General features: G+C 47.4%; 1 pseudogene; it reads left to right on the forward strand.

Annotated features, from left to right (window-relative positions):
- The first annotated feature begins 419 nt into the window (after nucleotides 1-419).
- The window catches only part of LOC120848634, a 42,118-nt pseudogene continuing 19,927 nt past the window's right edge, over nucleotides 420-22,610 (forward strand).

Genomic DNA, 22,610 nt, shown 5'->3' on the forward strand with positions numbered 1-22,610 from the left:
TCTCCCTCACCTGTTGTCTCGGCAAGGTTCTGGAGCGGATGGTCCTAAGACGCCTTGACTGGCAGCTTGAGACATCTGGCGCTCTACCTCATCAATTATCAGGCTTCCGAAAACGGCGGTGCACAACAGACGCGATTGGTGACCTAGTGTCAGACATGGAACAATCAAAGGCAACTCGCCAAGCAACCTCGGCCATATTCCTTGATATCAAAAAGGCCTTCGACTCTATCCCACACGAAACCATTCTAGCTCAGCTAATCAGGCTTGGTGTTACCGGCCGAGCACTCGCATTCGTTCGTGCATTCCTGACAGGGCGTACAATGTGCGTTCGCTTAGAAGGTGTGCGCAGTTCACAACGGCAAGTAGCCCAGGGTGTTCCTCAGGGCAGCGTCATTAGCCCATTTCTGTTCAATGCAGCAATGGCAGCTCTGCCGGAGGCTCTGCAGCCCTTGAACAACCCCTCTCCAGTCATAAACATCGCAATTTACGCCGACGATGTTGCTCTCTGGGCTACTGCCCCAACTAGCTCATACAGTAACATGCAGCGAACACTCCAGCTAGGCCTCGACGCTATAGTTGACGTGATATCTAGGCTTGGTCTTACGTTATCGGCCTCTAAAACAGCCGCTCTTCAGTACCACCCTACGGCCAGGTCTTCCATCAACCGAACTTACACGATCAATGGGACAAACGTGACAAGGGTTTGAACATACTCCTATCTAGGCTTCCTCCTGGATGATCGAGTCTCTTGGCGACCAGCAGTCAAGACAACCATTATCAGATGTCGCCGACACCTCAACGCTATCCGCATGACCATTGGCAGCAGATGGGGGACCGTACAGGCAATGGTGATGCATCTCTACAGAGGTCTTATTCTTTCAAGGTTGCTATACGCACTGCCACTGGTGAACCTCGGCAATACCCAGAGTTCAGCAGTAGAGACTTTTCAGAGAGTGGCAGTTCGTCTGTGCCTTGGATTACCCAGATATTCAACAAACGTTCCAACACTAGTGGAAGCGAGGATAAACCTAGTGGAAAATCACGGTAGAGAACTAACACTCCGACACATAGCGAGGCAAACTGTCTGTCGCTCAACTGCTCCTCTTCTGAATCGCCTTCGCCAACGCCCCCTTTCTTGCCTTGGTTCTCTGGCAACGGAGTTTATGGCCTTTATTGGTGATCCGGACACCGACTACCCGGCACCGCCACCATATGCCCCTCCACTGAACATAAATGAGACTGTTCCAATGCTCAGAAGCAAACGCAACACAGCACAGGTCGTTGCCCGGACAACTACAGAGGATCGTATTGAGACACTGTACCAAGGATGGATGCGAATATACACCGACGGCTCAGTTCTTCGTAGCAGCAAGTCATCTACCGCAGCGATTTATATACCTGACCTGAATGTGTCTCATGCCAGAAAGCTCAGCTTCCACGCCACATCAACAACCGCTGAGCTGGTGGCCCTTAGACTTGGACTTGACGCCCTGGAGAAACTTCCTTACTGCAGGAAAGCTTTGCTCCTGACCGACTCAAAAATAGCGCTACAACATCTCGGTAATCTTGATGATGCCCCTCAATATGCCCGATACATTGCACACCTTGCAAGAAACCTCCAAGCGAAGGGCTGGGAAATATCATTCCAATGGTTGCCCTCACATGTAGGCATTTTGGGTAATGAGACGGCCGACCTTCTTGCCGCTGCAGCACACCAGCTTGGTACTCCCATTATTGTGGTGACGAGGATTCATGAAGCCAAGCTGCTAATTCACCAAGCGATAATCCAGAATCATCCGGACACACGGGTCGCTGACGGGAGACCACCCCCACGCGTCCCTACGAAGCTACCACGTGCAAGCGCCTCCGTACTACACCGGCTTCGCACAGGCTGTGCCTATACTGCATCTGCCATCCACCGAATTGACGCAACGATGAGCCCAAACTGCTCTACTTGTGACTCTCTTGAGGATGTGGACCATCTCTTTTGGGCCTGTCCCAATTACGCAGACGAGAGAAAAATCTTCTTCGACAAACTGCAGATCGCGGGAGTTGCCCGCTCTACTACGCAAGACATTCTTTTTCCCCCCCGGCTCCGTTCGTGATGCCGCAAGAACATTCTCTTCTCTTCTTGTATTCCTGGAAGATACCTGCCTACTGGACCGCTTGTAAAAGTGCTGACAGTGCTGTGAATAGATATAGAGTAGTGGACAAACCTAATCAAGTAACTCTGAATTCATCCAAGATGCCTTCTCTCTCTTCTCTTCACCTTTCTAATCTTTCCTTTTGATCCCCTCTTTCCCCATCCCCAACCTGGAACTGGCTTGCCCTCAATCGACGGTGTGGTTAATAAGTTCCAGGCTTCCTTTCCTTTCAACACTTCTCTCTCTCGTCGTCCAAGGATACCATGAGCACGTCTGGGGTCGAGACTACAGTAAATTTTATTGTTAGTACTCTAAGATCCGTGTTGAAAAAAAAAAATACGATATCAAATAATTTGTAGTGTAATGTGTTCTGGGGTTTGATGAACGTTAAAATGCGAGTCTAATAATTTGAAGACGTGAATGTTTAGCGGGTTTTGACCATGTCGTCGTCTCGTCTGGCAACGCACAGCGCAGCTCGGCGTCGCGTCTCTTATTCTTGCTATTGCGGTTCTTTGTTTGCTGGTCGATCGCTTTCCTTCGGTGCTTTTCCTGGAGTTTTTCTTTCTTTTTTTCCCAGTCTTCTTTTTGCCTTAAATTTTGTATCTACGTTGAGCGCCATAACCGAGCCCAAAAAGGTTTTTTTTTTTTTTTCTGAAAATGAGAAGTTTTTTTTTTGCGGAGCTAGTACCGAAGTATCCTGTCATCGAAAACCGATGTGCTAACAAGTCGTCGGCAGAGGCACGGGTGAAGTTCTGGGAACTCCTTACGATTGAGTACAACAGCAATCACGGGGTCCAAGGACGCGATTTCAAACACCTCAAGAAGTGCTGGGATAACTTGAAAACATAAAGGAAAAAGGAGGTATCGTCCGATAACAGAGACCGCATTGCAACGGGTGAGTTTGCTTTTAATAACTAGGTTGAAGGAGGAGTGCGTGTGATCCGGTAAAGCTGGACGTCCTAAACCCTGGATCGAAAGGAAACTGCGTTTAGAGCTTTCTGTTTTAGGTTTGTCTCGTGTTCTGTTCGTTTCAGTGTTTATTTTATGTACTAGCAGCTGCATATTAATAGTGTCGGATTAAGGTATCTAGTCTTACGCGAGAACCTTTGCTATCGATAAATATAGGTTGTACTAGTGAATTCCGAGAGGTGCCGATCCCGCATTGCAGTGGCGCCGTCGTCTGTGCGTGTGTTATTACTATGCGAATAGTTACATCGCGTTAGGTCGTTTATTTTTAACGGTAGATTATGGATACCCAGTAAAAAAATTCCCTTTAAACCCACTTGGAACTCAAACGGTATTAACTGGAACCAATGTGATTTAGTTGGTTCCAGCTGGGGCAAATTTTTTTTTATAAAATTCAACCCTAGCAAAAACTCAACATTAACATGAGTTCTGATTGTAACTGGATCTAACTGGTTCCTGATTATTTTTTTCCGAATACCTAGCGGGTACTAATAGGATTTTTCAGCTGGGAGTATGAGGAATAACAGTATCAAGTTAACATTAGGTCTGTTCCATTCCACCACAAAGGTCGGAACTAGTTCAGTGCGAGTTCAGAGAGGTGTAGGAGCAGTGCAGGTGTCGTGCATCGTGCAGCGGCGATTCAAAGCTAGCCTGACGGACTTCCAGACAGAGTTTCGAGAAGAGTTCCTGCCTGCAGGCTACGGAACGCAGATTCTCCGAGAGCTCAAGGCAAGGACGCAGCACCCTCTTTAAAATGGGGGAACTGAATTCACCAGAGTCGGACAGAGTAGCTCAGGTCAGAAGACAGTACCACCGAAGACACCACGTCTACCTCATGAGCCGCACCTTTGAGACTTTTAAAGAGCTAGCCCGGGGTGCCTGCCTCATCGAGGAAACTATTCATGCCGAGCGGAACTGTGCCGCCGCCAACAGCCATACACACGCTCGAACCGGCATGGCGGGGCCCCGAGGCTTCCACGCAAGTGGACTGTCCGAACGAGACCTCCCTTCCCCACCACGTCAGCCAGGGGGGTTGGTCCGGCATGCATGGCGTTCTACCGTGCGGGCTAAGCGGATGTTTGCCTTCATCGAGGGGTCCCCTGAGGTCACAGCGGGGCCCACGAAAGTCCCTAGCACGGGATGCCACGACAGGTGGGAGGTCATTGGACGAGCCCTATTGAACGCTGGGGCCCAACGGAGATCACCACCCCATGCGAACCACATTCATCAGTCTGCTCCTGCAAGTGCTGGGAAAAACTGGCACGCTACGGTCGAAATCCCGCAGCCATGCAGCATCGACCCAACCATAACGGAACAAAACCTCGCCACGACAGCCCTTCGCAAGCCTAGTGGAGCTTTCCGTTTTAACTTCGCCTCGTGTTCTGTTCGTTTCAGGATTTAGTTTATGTACTGGAAGCTGCATATTGGTAGTCTCCGATTCAGGTATCTAGTGTTACGCGATAACCTTTGCTAGTGGTTCTTTACCCAATCATTGAAGGCGGTCGGACGAGCACCTCGGTGCGGGTGGCCTAGGCAGGCAGCTGTCGTCGTCGGATTGCTGCCATGAGTGCGAGCACTCCGGTCATCGCCGAAAACAGCGTCCAAGACTTCTCGACACTACAAACAAGAGGTGGCACGAGACGGCGGCAAAGAGCCGGCACCAGAAAAACCAGAGAAACTACTACGGCCGGCGACGCTGAAACCAGACACCCACTGGCCGACGGCCGTTACAGTTCCTGGGGGCAGCAGGGTCGTGGCACGGATTCCATCAGTATGTTGAATCCAGCCCGAAACTAACATCATTGAACCGCCGAAGTCGATTTCACTGCTCGATGTTCCCATTGTCGCACTTCTGGATTTGGGGCCGCTATCTCGCTTGTAGGGGGTTTCGTTTTTGATATCTGCGAACCTCTGGGAATGCGAAACCCATTGGCAGGTCGCTTCTAGTACAGCGATAACAGCTGGAGGAGCTATGAAGCTGCAGACTCTGTGTAGTGGAAAGAAGCGGCATCGGTGATTTCTTTATCTGCCAGGACTCGTGGTACCCTCTACAGGACGGCCCCGCGGACCCTAACGGCAATGCAGCGGATGGCCACAATGGACCACCGATAGCTGGACCTTGCTCAAGGATTCAAGGATTACACCTCTGTCAGGCAAAGGTTCAACAAACTAGGCCAGCGAGACCTCGAACGCGCCATCGCGCTCGCTTAGCGGCGCCGACTGGACCTTCTACGCCAGTCTGCCCAGCAGCGCTATCCACCCCGACGCCCACAACGACGACACCGCCATCGACATGCTAGTGAAGTTTGAGGGGGGGGGGGAATGGCAGCTCCCCAGCCAGTTGCCCGACTACAGGGCACAAGTGGCGAACTTTCCCTCGTGGTGGCGGAGTCAAGCCGACCACGCGCAGTTGGCACGCGCCGCCTAGGTAACGCGGATCAGAGGCGTTGCGCAGACAGTCGCTGGCGAAACTCAAGCGCCGCCGGTGCTCGTTGGTTTTCTGGTAGTATTCATCATCGTCTCGTCCATCTCCAATTAAATGTAGTTTCTTGTTGTTCAAACCGTTGGCTCTGTGTTATTCCTCCTGGTCGGGTATGCAGCAAAGCAAGCCGACGATAACTCGTGCAGCACTGGGATGAATAACACGCGTCCATGCAGGGGCCATGCCACTTCCGGTTGAACCAAATGCGCCAGTTCCTGCGCTGCGCGAACTAGTTCAGCCTATTCAGACTAATCGAACAGACATATTGTTATGATAACGGTGTATTGTGCAGCACACAAACTAGGGCAAGGTGTTGTCTGTTGTGAGCTACCTTTCCCAAGTTAAATTTGTGTGACTGTATGCTGCGCTTTTACTCTTCGCTGTAATATTTGCTGTTTTCCCAAAGTCTATGGCAGCTGCCTTTAAAGTGGCGTGTGCAGTATTACATCTGTTTAGGAAGAGGACCACCATTTTGAGCCAGCTTTCCATGCTTGTGGGGGCTGCAGCCCCACACATGGCCAGGTGGCTGGTCAACAGCGGCGACAGCGACGGCAGGCATGCCGGCCAAGCACTCTTTAGAGTGGCCGACATCCTGGAGCCCATGTTGGTTCAACGGGCTGATAGGAGCTCTCCTTGGAAGGCTTCTAAGGTAAGGAGGAAACCTTTCAGAGTTCTTTGTAGGTCGGCCTGCTGAAGGGCGATAACCTTAAGCTGCTATGTTCTACAAGGTGTTTGTAATTGTTTGTACTGGGTCGCTAAACTCGTCAAGCACAACTGTGTGTCCGAAGTTTGCGGAACGCGCTAATTGGACTCTCGCGACGCTGACGTCGCGCCGAGCGAGGTGTCAATCATTTGAACGCTCATTTCTTTGAGAGAGGCAAAACGTAGGAAAGTTCATCGAGGCGCGCGTCCGGCGCGTTAGGGGCGCGAGGAGCCCGTTGATTGAACGGCTTCGCTGATGACGTCCCAAGCAGCACATTACGACCGGCTCAAGCTTGAGCCAGACTGGGCAGCCGGGGAAGTCTCGCTGGGCCTAGATTGTTTTGCCCCATGGCGCTAGGCAGCCCCAGCCTGGCTAGCCGGCCCGACAGTTCAGTGGGGGTTCCTTGTACAGCCAAGCTTGGCTTCACGGTGTAATACCAGCCTGGGCCAGGCTGGCAGTTCAGTGGTCAGCCAGGCTTGACAAAACGGCCTCAATGCATCCTGGGCCACGCTGGCAGTTCAGTGGTCAGTCAAGCTTGGCAAAACGGTGTAAATGCAGTGTGGGCCAGGGTGGGAGTTCTCTGGTCATTCAATCTTCGCTATACGGGCAATATACAGGCTTCTCCCAAGGAAGCCTCTGTGTCATTCAAAGGATATTTTTGTGGCATATAGCCAAACATCTCAAATTTTTGGTGCTGTGTGCAGAAAAAAACTGGTTGCTACTAAAGTAGCAACCAGTTTTTTCTGCACACAGCACGAGAAATTGGAGATGTTTAGTGCCTCACGGTTAGCAAAGCTGCTCAGTAATTTTCTCAGAATATTTGAACAATAGAATGGAAGTTGAAAATATGTGCCAGCTGCTGTATTTATTGTGTGGTCGGCATGCAAATGAAGCTGCAAAATCAAATCAAGTTTGATACAGTGGTTTCTTATTTCGTGTTCGGTACATGGTGCTGACTTATGCCAGAGTCCCACTAGAGCGACAGACAGAAACAAACGACAGCGACAAGGCTCAAACCTGAGTCTTTCGCGATCTGACAAGCTTTGTAGAATAAAGGAGGCTATGCTTAAACATAAGCATCATGCACGCGAGGGTTCTTTGGCAGGCTTACAATCACTCATGCTTATTTCACGAGCACCGCACGAATAAACGCCTGCAAAAGGTACCATCACGGGCATGCTGCATGGGTCGGAGGCTTGTCTGTGTCGTTTGTTTCTGTTTGTCGCTCTAGTGAGACTCGGGCATAATCATTGAGTCCCACTAGAGTGACAAAGGCTGGTTGCAGGTCGAGTATCTGCTGCCTGGTAACTGGGCTTCACAGCTAGCAGGTGGCTCTGCCGATCCGAGTACTAATGACAGCAGTTGTCGATGATAACCATTTTGTTCTTAGCCCGAGACTGAGGCAGGAAAAGAGGAAAGTTTCGAAGTAGAAGAAAAATTAACAGTCGAAGACACGTCTCTAACACAGCTAAAGACAAGTTTATTTGGTCACCTTCTTATATACACTCCACAAACTTCACCACAGAACCTTCCCGATCTCGAAAGCCAAAAGATAACGAAGGTCTCACATCTTTCCACCACAATTGTCAAACGACCTTGACGTTTTCAGTGTTAGAGAGTGTTAGAGCTGTGTTAGAGACGTGTCTTCGACTGTTCATTTTTCTTCTACTTCGAAACTTTCCTCTTTTCCTGCCTCAGTCTGGGGCTAAGAACAAAATGGTCAACATCCACCAGCTCGCCTGCGCAATCACTACATTATCAGTTGTCGATGGTTTACCCCATGGAGACTTCATGGTTGTGACGTAGAGCTGGATAGCAGCACCTGAAGAAGAATCAGGATAAGCAGTGATGCATGTTTAGTAAATATGTTTTACATGAACTATAAATCATACTCCTAATTAAATAATAACACAGCCGAGAAGCCACCCAAAAGGTCTTGGTGGTAGGTTTAGTCTCCTTCAATATAAAGGAACTACTGAAAGCGCGTGGCCGAGACGGCGGTGGCGGGGGGCGCTATGTGCACTCCACGAGATCCTGCTCTGCCTCGAGAAAAGGACGCTCACTCGGGGCTCAACTGGTCCTGAACTTGCTAACAGTTTTTGGTTTAGGTTTAGCCTCGGAGTGTGCTTTATCGGCATCACTTGATGTAAGCATGCTCATCACTTTTTGTTATCAGTTGCTTCAGGTGTAAGATTTGAAAACAGGCAAAAATATTAATGTTACACCCGAGTCTCATATTTGAAAAATAAAATGTCTTGAAGAGCGTATTCATTACTTAGAAGGATGGCATGAACCATGCAATTTAAAAGTGAAAATAATTGTCTTGACTCGAACCAGTTTCTCTCAGACAGCCGTTTCAGAGTTAGTGGCAGTGACATAATCCGAATTAACAGCTTTCCACCATGAACCCGAAAACTGATAAGCATGCATTGCACATTAGCTGAGCACTGAGTGAGTTCCCCTTGGGTAGATTGGGATCTCCCAGAGCACACACACCGCCCCCAACCAGCCACTGCCTCGGCCAGGCACTCCCAGTGGGTCTTTCATACTGCAGGACAATACATAACACAGGAACTACAGAACTCGACAGTGACAAGCTTGATTTCCCTCCATTTGTAGAATATTACTGTCAGTAAATACAAAATAAAAGCCAGTTAGATTACCTCAATGTGAACACCACATATAACATGCAGTGCAACGGAGGGGCTCAGATCGTTTGACAGTGGACTTTGAATTGCCGCAAGGGAAATGTTTTGTTTCCCTTGATAGTAAAGCTAAGCCATGAGCACAACTTCACTATAAAGACAATGTTTTCTATCTTCTTTTTCTTTAAATGCATAGAAGTACTTTTTGATATTTATGATACCTACCTGCAAAGTTGCAATATAAAGTGCTGCCAATTTCCACGGACAGACCTGAAGCTATAAACACACAAAAACCAAATTCCCTAGTAATTAAAGCGACAAAAAAACTCCGATCAGAAAAACATTCAGTCTGACTTGATTATATTGAGTCGATAAATACAATGAATGCGAGCCACATTCTTGTGAAAATGTATTAGAAACTTTCAATGTAAAATGGGATCAGACTTATAATTCAGGAGTCCTACTAGAGTGACCAACAGAAACAACTTGACCGCGACATGACTTAAATACATTTGGCATGCACATGAATATACCTTTGGCAGGCTTGCCATTTTTGGGGGCTCATGAAGTAAGCACAAGTGAGTACAAGCCTGCCAAAAGATATCTCTGCATGCATGCTGCGTGGTCTTGGGGCTTAAAATGGCAAGTTGGGCTAGTTGGTTGTTCACTACTGAATAATATGCCAAAAACACAGACAAAACGAAGAAAGACCTGGACAGGACACGGCATAATTTTCAACTGAATGGTTTAGTTAAAAAAATATATATACACAAATAAAAACTGACATCTGCTGGCAGAACACTGTAAGGTCAAAATGCACTCCCTTAGGAACCAGCCCCACTGGTTCTACAGAGAGTGAAATTCTGTCAGACAATGACACTAAGGTGCACTCAGACAAGAGTTGTTACCTGGTATCTTATGCCAATGGTCAGCTAGCAGTTCACTGTGACCATTCTGAGTGCAAGTCCAACTTAGAAAAAGACTAGTGTCATGGGCTGCTACAAGACAAAAACAAAGCATAGGGGAAGCTGCAGGCACTGCAGCTTCCCCTATGCTTTAATTTTGCTGCATGAGTGACGTTGCAACAGCTAAATCGCAAGTAAAATCACATACTGCGTATCAGGTTTACAGTGTTCTGATAGCAAGTGTTACTTCCTATCACCAGATCTTCCTTCATTTACTCCGTGTTTTTTGGCGTATTATCCTGTCTTGAGGCGTATCGGTGTCAGGTGTTTCTCTTTGTCACTCTAGTAGGACTCGGGCAGGGTGGGTAAACCGTCATGTCTCAATAACTGCAATAATACTTAAAAAACAAGCGAGCTGGTGATGATTCATGGTAATAAAACCCGAGACTCAGGAACGCAGAAGGGGACTTCGTTGTGTTCGTCCCCTTCTGTGTTCCTGAGTCTAGGGTTTATTACCATGTCTGAGTAACGTGGATACTCTGCTATATAGAAACCATGCACTCTCGGGAACCAACCGGGTAAATACCTGCATTTTGTACTGTTGTTATGCACAGCTCACATTATGGACGCTTTTGGGTAGGAATGGAGGTGTCCATTTTCATGAGACCTCAGTATCAATTTCCCTAGTGTTGAAATTAATGACTGCATGCTCTGAAGTCCCGTAGCAGGCTTCTCCACCGAACACCAATGCGTAGTGGTGGCATGACAGATGTTTGTGACTGCAGAACGCACCACAGGCAAATGATATCCAATGTGGACAATCATAGGTATTTGACATTAGAACCAACCATCAAATAGGCCTACATGTTGTCACAGAATTCAACGATTTTAGTTGTTCTTTGTTGGTTTGCGTTTTGAGTAAGATACGCAAGCGCTGAAAACACGAGCACAGAAGGGAAGAAAAAGAAAAAAAGAAATAAGGTGGAAGCTGCGCGAAGCTAGCCGTCGGCATTATGGCTGGTGGAATAACAAGCAAGGCTTCAGTGGTGTGGGTAGTCGAACCCTGAACAAGGCTTCGTCAAGATGGTTGGTGGGCCCTGAGCAAGCCTCGACGATGTGCGTGCGCTTGTGAGTGAGGGCTGTTCGGCACTAGAAGCACCCAAGCCACTACGACTTCTCGGCTCCGACTGGTGGCACAAGGGACCGGACCACCACCGACATCTTGGGACCATGATTGGACTTTCCTGCTCCGAACTGTATGGCATCTTTGATTTGGCTTCTGTTCCCTTCGTTACGCTTTCGAAGCTTTTGTGATTTTTTTGCCGCGTTTACGAAGATTTGAAGGCTTGCAAGATATGTTGTTTTCCTTTTTTACTTTTTTTTACGACTGTGTGTGCGTTCTGTGCACCTTTCCTTTCCTTTTGAATTTCATTACTAATAAATAGTGTTCCGGAACGCAAGACACGACTCACTCTCAATTCCTACACCCTCTAAGGAAGTCGATCGCATAGGCAATGCCTTGGCACCTGGACAGCGGTACAATTCAAATTACAAGTTTGTTTGTTTATGGCATATTTTCCAACCGAACCTGTGACAAACTGGCATCCAGGACAGGACTCGAACCTGTCACAAGTTTGTCACAGGTTCGGTTGGAAAAGATCCCATAAACAAACTTGTAATTTAAATAGATCCTTTGCAAAAATCCCGAAAGTCAGCGCACGACGATTGATGGGAATCCTCGGTATGCCCCTCCTCCCGCCACCACGTGACCATGTGGCTTACACGAGCAGGCACAGGTTACCACGGCAACGATTTTTGGAGCGACTTAGTCGTGCGAGCGACGAACAACGGCTGCCCCTTCCTCGTCCCTCTCCTCTGTACCGGCTCTGTCGTCGGCTGCACCAACGCTTTGTCGAACCTGGTCAAAACCTGCAACAGTTGCGATGCAAATTAAATGGATTCGGTGACACTTTAATACGTGAAGGTAAGTTACGACAAATAACGTATTTAAATAAGTTCACCTGTCTCGGTGCCTTTACGCTGCCACAGATACGGTACGCCGCCGACGACGCACGACTCGGCAGATGGGAGGGATGGCTGCAGCGGCTGCTAGCGGTAGCTGCCGGGACGAGCGCGCAATCGCGGAGGCACAACGGGAAAGCGCGTGATCTCTACCGAGGGTTCCCAAAATTCCCTGCCGTCGTGGCGCTGTATGTTTTGCAAAGGGTCTATTGAACCGCTGTCTAGGTGCTAGGGCCACACCCAGGCGATGGACTTTCTGAGAGGCGGTGGGAATTGAGAGTGAGTCAAACCTGGCGTTACGGAACATTATTTAATAGTAATGAAATTCAAAAGTAAAGAAAACGTGCACAGGACGCGCACAGTCGTAAAATAAAAGAAATAAATAAAGGAAAAAAAACATATCTTGCAAGCGTTCCACTTTTCGTAACCGTGGCAAGAAAGACACAAAAGCTTCGAAAGCATAAGAAAAGGAACGGAAGCCAAATCAAAGATGCCATACAGTGCGGAGGAGAGTCCAATCATGATCCCAAGATGTCGGTGGTGCCTTGGGTGCTACAGTGCCAAACAGTGCTCACTCATAAGCACAATGACATTGTCGAAGACTTGCTCGGGGCCCACCAACAATCTTGACGAAGCCTTGCTCGAGGTTCGACCACCCAAACCTCCGAAGCCTTGCTCGCCGTTCCACTAGCCATAGCGCCGATGCCTTGCTTCGCGTTCCACCACAACCACACCGTGCGCGGGTCCCTCCTTCTTTCTTTTTGTTTCCTTCCTCTGAGCTTGTGCTTTCGGCGGTCGCGCATTTTTGCTTAAAACCAAAACCAGCAAAAAAAAAACAACGCTGAATTCTGTGACAGTTGTCATGGCTCTGAATGTCTAGAGGGCAAAGTTGACATTTGCAACAAAGCTCAAAATAATAAGGCATGTGGAGAAGGAGACAAGAAGTCTTGTGTCACTGGAGCCCACAAGATCTTTCAAAGCACTTTGGGTGCTCAAGAAACGGTGCGACATAAAAGCGCGACAGAACGCGTTCCGATGCACTGCATATTAAGACATCGAGAAATCACTACAGAGGTGGTGTAGAGATGTCGGGGCAAGCAACATTCCTATATTGAGACCAACCTTCTAAAGGAATGTGAAATGCTTATTTTACCCTTGAAGTGAAGTATCTTCTAAAAGAATGTGAAAGATTCCTTTTAACTTGATGTGAAGAACTTCAATGCAAGTGGAGAGCTAGATTACCTTAAGAGCCACCATGGCATAGGAAAAAAGACCATCTAGGGTATGGATAGATGAATGCAAACGGCTGTACGTTTTGTAAGGGGCAGTAGTGCCAGTGTATGTGATGGGACAATTGTGGTGGCAATGCCAGCGTCGAAACAGAAAGTCAGTGGCTCAACGATCAAGTGAAGCCAAGTATAAAGCCAGAAATAGTTAAATGCCTTGCCTAGAAAATTTGCCGGCAACGGCAAAAGCATAACTGGCAAGCGATTCACAGTTTTCATGGCAGCTAACAGAACGAGGCCCAGATTACACAGCTTTTGAAAACCAACACGGATGGCACCACAACAATGTACCCTTAGTGATGGAAAACTTTAGAATGCCAAATAGTATGAAGAGCTCTTACAGTAAAACCATCATATACGTATGAAACATGAAATCATGGGTGACTCGGGATCTCTTTGGCTGAGTCTTTGGTGGCTCACGGACTGGAAAGCAGCGTTTGTGGATAACCGTCCCAGCGTGTGCCTACTTGATGACATGTGTCGCTTAACACTACCCAGTTCAATTCTAGCAGCCAACCACGGCATCCAAGCTACAGCCATTAGACCAAGGCATAATTCAAAGGTAGTGTAGATTGTGTTTACCATTTATAAATGTCCAGGCACGTCTGTGATTTAGCCCATCCACAGGCTTTCGGAGACGGTCACGAGAGCCAGCAGCTTGCTTGGGCAGCTCACTGTCAGCCACTCTGCCCTCTGTACACAGTGCCACCTACGTAAGCTCCCACAGAAGAACAAAAGAAACAATATTGGAAATTATAACTGCCATAAGAACATCTCAGCAGCAGATGCTACGGTACGGTCTGGAATGTGCCTCCAACTGGTGTGTTTAGCGTTCTATACCACCCATGTACCAAAAGTGGTCTCTAAGCGAGAAAACTAAATGACACCGCAGGAGACGGCATGTCATGATGTCGGATGTTGCAATCCTGGCGGTTGGTCGTACAACTTCTGGCAAAAAATATATCAGCTAATGCAACAGTCACTGTTATCGCAACATTCAAAATCCTGGCTAACAAAGCTTCTATTGACTGTCAAGCTGAGGGATACTCCCAGCAGAAACTACCTCAAGTGCCATGATGTTCACAACCCGGAAAAGATCCCCTAGAAAGTCCATTGAGGAGCAACTGGGGTAACTATAGAGCAAGCTCTCGCACTATGAAGCCATTCCACAAATCTGCCATAAGCAGCAGTTTATTGAGAGTATTGATGTTTGCCTTGTTCATACATTTCGATATGACGTTATATCTCTGGATTCTACCAAGACTCTAATTTCCAGCAGAGATTTATGTTGGCAGGCCGGCCAAGTTGCTGAGTTGAATTGTGCATGTGTCACACCACACGTGTCTATTGCTGACATTCAGAGAAAGGAAGGCTGAATTTCCCTGATCGATGCTGATTAGGGTGGAAATCTTCACTTTTCCAATCGCCGAATTCCTCAACATTACCAATTTTTCAGCTCATAGACACCCTGCACAAGGTTGAGTTGGGTACTAATGGTCAATAAAAACTGCATGAATTACCTGTATAGATATGCGGTAACTATACTAAAGCCCAATTTATTCTAGTAACACACAACATCAAACTACCGTAAAACACCGAGCATCCACCCATGACAGAGTAAGCGCTCAACCCCTACTTTTGAAGCATGTCAACTCATCAGAGGACATATGAAAGCCTATTCCCCTATTTAAAGGGACCATGAAATGACCTTTTTACTTTTGCCAGATAGCTTTTACATTAAACCGTCAATGTTCACTGAATGCCGAACAGACATCAGTTTTCGTCTCGGTTTATTAACTTCTACACAAAAAATTAATGAAATATCGACTTTTCTTTCTCTCCAACTGACCGCAAAACAAAGCCGTGACGTACGCTGTTTCCGGAACCGGAAGTTCTCACGGCAGCAGGAGAATGGGAGCGTTAGCGGCGACGAGTTGGGGTGCGCCGGTAGGTTTTACAGCGCTGATGTCATCGACGTATTTTCTGAATCGGCGCCTCCCATCGCCGTATCGCAGCTGAGCGAAATTCAATGAGATATGTTGCGCTACAGCGACAGCATGGAACTAGTCCCATACGCCGGTATCCCTGTTGGGAAGTGCAGCGAGTCTTCCGGTGAAGACTCCAGAAGTCAACCCAACTGTTATTGTTGGTAAAAGGCGGCCCGTGGCAGTCGTTGGCAAAGCGACGGAGATGGAAACAAATTGCCGCGGCGTTTTTCGCGGCCTCAGAGCTGTTTCCGGCAGCTAGCCGACGTTAAAAAAAATACGTTCGAACTACGAGTGTCAGCAAGAACCACGTAAATACCTGTTCACACTCGGAGCGGACGCGCGCGTTTGATGGAAGTGCTGTTTTCGCGCTGTTGGTAAGCGCTTTGGGACCGACCTTTTACGATTGCAACTCGATACTGACGCGACACTCGGCAAAGAAAGGTTGGACCGGCGTTGCACGTCCACCTCCCACGAACAGTTATAGCTCGACAATGACGTGCAGTCTGTCAGAATAAAAATAGCATAGCAATAACAAAGTGTAAATACCGTGTTATGAAGGTAATCCATACGGCGTTTATTTCAGCTCTATATCACAGAAAACAAGAAGATAGAATCGACGAGAGTCCCGTTTCGACGAGTGTTCGTCAACACTGCCTCGGAAAACAAGGGGAAGAGATTGACCTCACCTCTTAATCTAAAATTAAAGTCAGCGATCAGACTATAATACGGGAAGGGTCCACAAGGGTAGCGCGGGCATATTTAATTCAGCACGCCAGCCGGTCGTAGGCAGACGGTCTTGCGACGAAGCAACGCTGCGCGGAGTCGGAGTGCCTGCTAGGCCTATATTCTGAGCAGCTCGCTTCGTCGGAGTCGGTGGATTCGTGGCCATTGTCGCTTTTCTCGGGTGTTTGTGGGTCCAGCGTTCTTGTTCGTCGTGGTCTGAAGTACTTTTTTTCTTGCTGCTTGAAGTCGGCACGCGCGAGAAGAACACGTAGAAAAATAAACGTTCAGTCAGTCAGAGTTTTGAGAGGAAGGAAATCAAAGGAAATAAACGTTCGTCGGTCGTCACGACCCAAGTAACTGAGGTCGGCCCTGCCCTACTGCGCACGCGCAGTAGTTGCTTCGTTTACCACACGATAGATGGCGCTTGGTTCTCAGCATTGTCAAATTTGGCAATTTTCGCCACACATCTCTAATTATGCTACAAAATGTGGATCTGAATATTATTTAACAAAACGTTTAGGAAACATTCGCCGGCTATTTATTGTTTACGATCGCAGTGCTGGTGATGTAGGCTCTTACTCAATAGGCGACGTGGATTCGGCTGACATGCTCCGTTTCCGCAGATGCATCGTAGTGAAAAGGCAGAGAGCTTTCGAAGGAAAGAAGGCGCAAAAGAGTCCAGTTTCCTTTTAAAAGTTATATAGAAAATATTTTTTTTGGCTCCCTATTTTTGTGTTTCTTCTCACACCTTTTCCGACGTGCGGTGGATGAAATTCTATTTTAAAATCATTTCATGGTCCCTTTAAAAAAAAAATATATGAAAGAGACATCAAGCGCGCGTTTGCCATGGGCGTTTATCTCCGCTACTGGCAGAGAGCATGGGGATAGAACAAGTAGAACGGCAAACCAGGAGAGAAAAGGAACAACGTTCCGTGGCAATGGAGCTAAAGCTAGAGAGCCAAAGGACACCATTTCACTGCATAGCTGAATATATTTCAAGCATAATAATTTGCTGCGTGGAACTTAACCAATTAAAAAAAATAAGTAAAATTGTTCTGTTTAGCTTTGACTTTAGAATGTCAGCATAACATTAGCCAGGATGTGCGAAACCTATAGCATTTTCTCTTTAGCTATTTTGTGTTTTCTTGGTTTAAGTTCACCCTAGGTTTTCTAGCTCCCTACAAAATAAAGATGGTATCTTGATCATGTGCATCTTTGGGCATCATCAGTGTGGTGTATTGCTGGTACACTCTGTGAGCTCGCCCATTTGTTTGACGTGTGGGATTTTTACAAAGTTTGGCAACCAATAAATGTTAAAACAAAACAAGCAAGCAAGTGGACTGCGACGTGTACGAAAAGTGGGGCAGTGGGAACCGGGACTCTTAGTTGTTTCCGTCAACCGGTTGGTTAGCGAGCTCACTGGTGTGAGTGAGCAGGGGTGAAGATCAAGCTCAGGAGTCTTGGGTTCTGCAGCGCAATCTTTCTTTACACATGTTCTGAGCTGTGGTATGCCAGCGACCCCTGGGGCAAGCCATAACTGAATGCGATCCAAATGGAATGCGACTTGGCGTCGTGAAGTGTGCGTGCTCGTATTTCGGCATATCCCGCCCCCCCCCCCCCCCAATAATTTTTGAAGACCAGAAGAGTTTACGTATTAATGACCTCAAAACGCAGCAGCACTGATGAAATTTGTTCATGTGGCTATTTGGGTCAGTTGGTTCATGACCATAGAGAAGCGCCAAAAAATAGACGGGGACAAGAAGTTGACGTAAACACTGGCACACTCGCAATTACCATTTATTGAAAATACAATCTTTTACATAGCCGTGAAAAATGTCAGTCATGACTACAACCAGTGTTGACCTCTATCAAGGAATTCATATTCTTTTGCTGATAAGGTTATGGATCTGTCACTTGTACAACTCGTGCCTTTTTCTATGATCTCCAACGTCTCGTGCAGCTTTCTAGATACTTTATATGGGTATCTGGCCAAACCTTTGGTGACATCAAATGACGGGAAACAAGGGCAGCAGCTGATGTGCGTGGTTGCTGCAGCCGCGGCCCTCGGAAGAGACAAATGCAAAACTAAACACAGCAAAAAATTCACAGAATGCACGACCAGAGTTGTGTGCGAAATTCCAATGTCACGTGGTTCTGTGTACACAGGTCAGAGAGGCCTATGTATTAATGATTGCGCCCACGAACATGAGGTGGCAACACGAGCAACCTCCATCAGGACATCTCGCCACACATTGCAGACGCTGCTTTTGCTCCCAGTCATTAGATGATACCAAATTTTTGGCCAGATACCAAGATAAAGCATCTAGAGAGCTACACCAGGCGTTTGAGATTAAAACCAAAGGCTCGAGGTGTACAAGTGACACATTCATAACCTTATCGGCAAAAGAATACGAGTTTCTTGATAGAGGGTTACACCAGTTGTAGTCATGACTGACGTTTTTCACGGCTATATAAGAAATAGTGTTTTGAATAAATGTTAGTTGCGAGTGCGCCAGTGTTCACACCAACTTTTTGTTTCTGTCTGTTTTTCCGGTGCTTATCTACGATTATGAAATTTGCAGCTCTCCCTGATCGACGCAGCCTATCTTCGTTAGATGCGAGACAAATAAAATTCTAGGAGATTGACCACGGTGAAATTTACCTTGCAAGTCTGTCTGAGTGCTTCAGTCAAAGTGTGGGCTCACGTTAAAAAATGAGTGAAACTGAGAAATAGATGTGAATATGCCTGCATCCTTGGCGATCGCGGTTCACCTCCCTCAACCACAATCCTCATACAAAAAGATGCACAGTAGCAACTGCGTGGTTGACACGCCAAAACCCAAACTAAAACCTAGACCAAAAAAAAACTAAACTATTTGGTGAGCTAATACAGAACCATTAGCACCGCCTGCCTCCCCCCTTCCCCTTCCTAGCTCTCTCTTCATTGCCAAAGAAAGTTGTGCTCAAGAAAAGATGGGTTGCTTTTTTGTTCTAACTCAGAAGAATAAATTTAAGGCTTTAGTGATAAAAACAAGCAAATGCGTAAGCAATAATTTTTAAGGTGCTTCTTTGTAATGAAAAAAACAAAAGAAAAAACAAACGGACGCTTTGTTTTTACGTGTTTGCGCAGTCAACTACCTTTGCTAATGGCAGTGATTCGTAATTCCGTGGTCGGACCAAGGGACCACCCGACCATGTGCACCTTTGCTTTATTACCTACCCTATCCCCCAGCTCTCAAGGATCATCCCCAATTTAGAGTGGGTGCTTGCTCGGTATATTACAGTTTGTAATGGTAATTTTTGTTTAGAATAACTAAATGTCAGATAAATACCAGCAGAACCCTGCAGAAGCGGTACATGGGCCTTGTTTTACCTTTTACAAAGCATCCTGTCTCGAATGACAGCAGAGAAACGGGTGGGGCTGATTCGCCTGCGGGTCTTTGCTGAGTTGATGGCTGCTAATCAGACTAGCAGCTCCTCGGCAGCTTCTAGCCACCTGCAGTTTTTTCTTCCCATCATACAGACTTCCTGCAACACCATGAATAAAAATCAGACTGACATTCTGGAACAAAAAGAAACCAGAACTTGCTTCACAGATCAACAAAAGAACAAGTGCCAACATTACGCTTTTCTTGTTGTCGACAGTGCAAATACCATGATGATACATGATAGCGCCATTAAACTCAACCAAATAAGGAAAATGAGCTTCTTCATGACGTAATTGTACTAGGAACAGTGTGCGTGTAGAGCTTCGATACCTACTGGTACTTTAAGAAATCCCGGGAAGCTAAAAAGAAATTAAACACCACTTAAAAATAGCACAGCTCGCTTGATAGGCACACGCACATCAATTAAAAAGCCTCTTGACGTGTTATGCAGTGCAGGGACACAGATAAAATATCAACACCGGGGATGTGATCGAAATCCTTTGGGGTCAGTGCATTGCACAAGCTTATCCTGAAGCTACTGTTTGTGCATGCACCTAAAGCGCCGTTCACATATATGGGACCAAGTACGATCGAGAGAGACCAGATTGGTTTTTAAGCCTCTTGCGACGTCTTAGGACCGGATGCGCTGCAGCGAAGCTGGTCCCAAGAGATCGCAAGAGGCTTAAAAACCGGTCTGGTCTCTCTCGGTCTTACTCTGTCACAAGAGTGTGAACGGGCCTTTAGAGGCGTTAAAGCTGGTTCACACTGTTGCAAATGACTACGACAGAGTTGATCAAAACAGGGTTTTAAGCCGCTTACGATTGCCATTACTGCTGTGCGGCATGGTCATAATCCGTCAAAAGAGGCTTAAAGACTGGTTGTGTCGGACTCAGTCCTAGTTGGGTGCAACAGTGTGGGCCACCTTTTAGACTAAAATTGTATCCAGCATTGAGTCTTTCCACAAATATTTTAAGAGACTCCCTTTAGCTTTGCCAGAACCTTAGGTACTTAAAACCCATCACATTCAAAGCTGGATCTCCTTGATTTGTATGTGTCTCCACAGTACATGCGAGAGTGCCTGCCAGATGCGTGCGTTTCCATTGCAACCCTTGTACCGCTAAACATTCTATACCAGATCAGAGCATTTTAATCAAATCATTCAACCCCTTTCCTCAGCCATGTAAACTACTTCTGCACCCACGAGTTCTACAAGTTACGAATGATGCCGGGGTAAATTAAAACGTCTCTAAGGCAAGCAACAATAATCTTTATTTGCGACAGTAATACTTTGGGTGGCTTGCAAGGCTGGACAAATATGCAGGGGCCCGTGCGCACGAGCGTCTGCTAGTCAATCAACCAAAGCAAGATTATTAAAATAACAAACAGGCAACAAGGGAGAAAACAAGAACGATGAGATTAACAGGTTCCGGTCAACACAATTAAGAAACTCTACGCCCGCCAGTGGCGGATCCGAGGGAGGGGGGGGGCGGCCGCCCCCCCCCCCCTTTTTTCCTTCTTTCCCAAACAAAGTTGACCCCCCTCCCTTGCCCCTCTCAGAGGGCAATTTGATATGGGTGGACCCCCTTGCAAAAGAAAGAATGGGAGCATAGTATCCTTAAAATTTTTCCGCCCCCCCCCCCCCCCCACAGAAAAAAAAAAAAATCGGAGTTTTGGATTTGCCCCTGAGGCCCGCGCACCTCAAACCCAACGCCAGGCGCCGCAGGCCAGCGCGAGGCACACGCCGTTTACGAGCACGACGACGACGCCCAGCTAGGACCCAAGCAGCACATTACGACCGGCTCAAGCTTGAGCCAGACTGGGTAGCCAGGGAAGTTTCACTGGGCCTAGATTGTTTTGCACCATGGCGCTAGGCAGCTCCATCCTGGTATGCCAGTCTGGCGACCACCGGCAGTTCCCTGTGTAACCATGGACTGGCTCACCACTGGAATTATGGCCAGGGCCAGGCGGGAAGCTCAGTGGTACCCCAAGCTTGGCTCTTTATTGTATATACAGCATGGGCCAGGTTAGTGGCCGGGTGGTCAGCCAAGCTTGGCTAGACAATAGAAATTCACCATGCAGTTAAACCAGTTTAACTGGTCATATTGACAACACACGTCGTAAATTAATAAAATTCAATTTATTTCCACTAAAATACATACTACAGGCTGCAAAAATAAACATAAAAACATATGTACAATGCAAAAAGATTGGCATTATATTATTCATGTGTCCCAGGCGGTTGGCGAGATTCTCCACACCTTCTGGAGTGTCGGGGTTCCGGTGGTGGCTAACATAGTACCGCAAGGCATCTGAAAAAAGAATAAACATCAGTAATTAGAATCAAGGCAGATTTATTTGCACCCGTCTCTTCTAAAATGGTTAATAACTAATGCCACTAATAAAAAAATATGCACTATCATAAACAGTATGAGAGGGAATATGGAAGCTTGTGCCAATCGTACATGTGGTGCCAGTCTCGCGGCAATTAAGTAGAAATCGCATGTAAGAGATTTGACGAGCCACGAGACAAGCGACGACAATCCGCTTCACTGTCGTTCGGTCACTCGCGCGACGCGGCAAACCGCATGAAAGTGACGGGAGCAAGCGACCAAGGCGATGAGCGACGATTTCTAGAAATCCAAAAACCGAGCGATGCGACAAGCGACCGTGGGATATCTCCGCCGCTCGTCGCCGACTCTGGTCGCTCGCTTAATCGCTTACATGCGGTTCAGCCTTTACGTTGCATAGCGGACGACAGACTAGGAAGGCAGGAAGGAGCAACAACAGCAGGATCCTCTACCACATTGGTTAACCACTCCGGTAGAGGATCTCTGAAGCTGAATGTATACACTGGCGGTTGTATTACTAGCATGGCTGTTCCAAATGGGGTTGCAAAAACGTTCGGATTCACTTGACCCTGATTATGAAAATGAATATAAATGGTCGAGCCTGCTTACCTGGCTCGCTGGCGCCGAGACAGAGACAGCCAGTGCCCGCGCTGCAATGAGGACGCAGCGAATTCCGAACACGCCGTTCTGGGATGCAGCCATTTCGCCCGCGAGTGAGCGGAACTCAGGCGAAGTCAGGCGGAGGACGTCATCAGCCACAGGAACCATCGGCAGAGGCAGCACTCAAGGCACCGGCAAACTATCTTGCAACCTCCCCGAGCAGAACAGCAGCGCGAACAAAGACCCAAGTTCGCGTTACTAACGCCAGATCCGGGTTTTTTTCTTTCTTTTTTTGGTTTTCGGAACTTCGCCGGCCGCCGTCTCAAAACTGGCGCTTCCAGCGGACGCGAGAGCCGCGCTGATTGGCCCG

The sequence above is a fragment of the Ixodes scapularis genome, unplaced genomic scaffold (assembly GCF_016920785.2).
Source record: "Ixodes scapularis isolate PalLabHiFi unplaced genomic scaffold, ASM1692078v2 PGA_scaffold0__279_contigs__length_252992795, whole genome shotgun sequence".
Lineage (NCBI taxonomy): Eukaryota > Metazoa > Arthropoda > Arachnida > Ixodida > Ixodidae > Ixodes > Ixodes scapularis.